This window comes from Elephantulus edwardii, unplaced genomic scaffold (genome assembly GCF_000299155.1).
Source record: "Elephantulus edwardii isolate Elephantulus edwardi_28Jun2011 unplaced genomic scaffold, EleEdw1.0 scaffold00332, whole genome shotgun sequence".
NCBI classification, from domain to species: domain Eukaryota; kingdom Metazoa; phylum Chordata; class Mammalia; order Macroscelidea; family Macroscelididae; genus Elephantulus; species Elephantulus edwardii.
This window is the reverse complement of record NW_006400082.1, coordinates 1,116,317-1,118,980: the sequence shown is the minus strand read 5'-3', so window position 1 is coordinate 1,118,980 and position 2,664 is coordinate 1,116,317. Positions and strand designations below refer to the sequence as shown.

General features: G+C 40.6%; 1 pseudogene; it reads left to right on the top strand.

Moving 5' to 3' along the window:
• Positions 1-242: 242 nt before the first annotated feature.
• On the top strand, positions 243-1,221 carry LOC102867282 (annotated as a pseudogene).
• The last annotated feature ends 1,443 nt before the right edge of the window (positions 1,222-2,664 follow it).

The window sequence follows — 2,664 nt, the reverse complement described above, 5'->3', positions numbered from 1 at the left end:
ACATTATTTAAAGAATATGTGGAAAAGAATTTATAAGTTGTTCCAAACCATAAAAACAAAGAGATAAATGATAAGATTTTGTATTGAATTCACCCTGTGAAAGTACAAAGTTTCTCCTCTTTTCTTTCTCTTTTTTTTTTAAATGTAGAATGAAAATTTCTTTCTTTAGGCTCTCTGCTCCTCATCAATCAACAGATTGCCCTCTTTCCTGGTGCAACCTTAGCTGCATCACTGAGACAATGATGGTGAAGGTCAGAGTAAACAGATTTGGCTACATTGGATGCCTGGTCACCAGGGCTGCTTCTAACTCCAGCATAGTGGATATTGTCACCATCAATGACCCCTTCATTGACCTCAACTACATGGTCTATATATTCCAGTATGATTCCGCCCATGGCAAGTTCAATGGCATTTTTGTCAAGGCTGAGAATGGGAAACTGGTCATCAATGGGAAAGCCATCACTATCTTCCAGGAGCGAGATCCTGCCAGCATCAAGTGGGATGAGGCTGGTGCTGAGTATGTTCTGGAGTCCACTAGTGTCTTCACAACCTTGGAGAAGGCTGGGATTCACTTGAAGAGTGGTGCCAAATGGATAATCATCTCTGCTCCTTCTGCCAATGCCCCCATGTTTGTGATAGGCATGAACCATGAAAAGGATGACAACTCTCTCAAGATGGTCACCAATGTCTCCTGCATCACCAACTGGGTGGCCCCCCTAGGCAAGTCGTCCATGATGACTTTGGCATTGTAGAGGGACTTATGACCACAGTCCATGCCATCACTGCCACCCAGAAGGCTGTGGATCGCCCCTCTAGAAAACTGTGGTGTGATGGCCACAACAGCCTCTACTAGCCAAGGCCATGGGCAATGTCATTCCTGAGCTGAATGGGAAACTTACTGGCATGGCTGTCTGTATCCCCACCCCCCCATGTGTCAGTTGTGGATCTGACTTGCCATCTGGAGAAAGCTGCCAAATATGATGACATCAAGAAAGTAGTAAAGCAGGCATCAGAAGGGCCCCTCAAGGGCATCCTGGCATACACTGAAGACCAGGTTGTCTCCTGTGATTTTAAGAGTGACACCCACTCTTCCACCTTGATGCTGGGGCTGGCATTGCCCTGAATGACCACTTTGTCAAACTCATTTCCTGGTATGACAATGAATTTGGCTACAGCAACCAGGTGGTTGACCTGATGGTTTACATGGCCTCCAAAGAATAAAAGCCCCTTGGGCCACCGACCCAACAAGAGCACTAGAAGAGAGAGAGACCCTCAGCTGCCAGGGAGTCCTTGCCCCAACTCAATCCCCTCACACACTAAGACTCAGACATCTTTGACACAGTTTCCATTCAGTCCCCCAGAGAAAGGGGAGGAGCTTTGAGAGCCCATCTTGTCATGTACCATCAATAAAGTACACTATACTCAGAAAAAAAAAATCTTTCTTTGTAATATCTATAAAGTTAAAATAAAATCCACATCTTCTAAAATTCATGGATGACTGCAGAAAAGTAAAGGAAATCCCCAGGGGCCAAAACAAAATGGGAACAGTTATCTAGTGTAAACTATAAATGTGCTGTAAATGATGGCTGCCTGGAGGCATTTGCCAATATCCTGAAACTTCCTTTGCTATAGCTTGCATAGCCCACAAGAGACAGAAAACAGTACTATGCCTCTCGCAAGGTGAGAGCCTGAGATTTTTCATGAGCCAGGAAACCCAAAACACCCTTTTAGTGAAAAGATGACAAAAAAGGCATTTTGCCTTCAAACATAGAAGATATAACTTAAATATGTAGGCATATAGACTGGTAGACAACAAATAAACAAACAAAAAACCCAGGTGATGATTGAGACAAGCACAAGATCAGATAGTGAAGTTATCAGCTAAAAAAGTAAGAAATTAACAAATTTAATATGATTAAAACAGATCAAATTTTAACAGAAAGTATAGGTAATAAACTATATATATACACACACACACTTGAGTGTACGCATGTATCCTCAAGTATATTGAGACATTTGACAATAAAAAATAGAAGAACTTAGATAAATAAAAACAGAGCTGGAACAAAATGCAGTTACGCATTTAATAGTGCGGATTAGACATGGATGAAGAGAAAATTATGAAAATAGATAGATGGTATAAAAAAATTACTGAAGGGAGCTCTCGTAGCCTAGTGGCAAAAAGCTGCACTGCAGTCCTGAAGGCATGTGGCTCGAATCCACAAGATGCTCCACTGGAGAAGCAAGAGCGGTCTCCTCCTGTGCCAGTTGGACCAGTCCTGTGCCTGTTGGGCCTGTTCAACAGTACACAACAAGGGGGAAGGGAGGAAAAACAAAAATAAACTGCTTTTAAAAGTCCAATTATTAAAATAAAATTACTTAAGATGTGAAGCAGAAAAGGGTGAAAGAAAATAACACTTTACACTTAGGCAGTTAATACCAGCAACCATTATCAAACATAAATATTCATATCCTGAAGACCACCAACTGATATATTTTCTGAGTATAATAAAACTAAAAAAGCAAATTAACAAAAAGACAAAGGATCCTGATAAAAGGAAGAAAAATGTGAAACACAATATCAAATTCTGAAAAATTAAAATTAATATTTAGAAGTGGAATCTCCAAAACTATCATATCATAGGATAATATTCTTTAACCTTT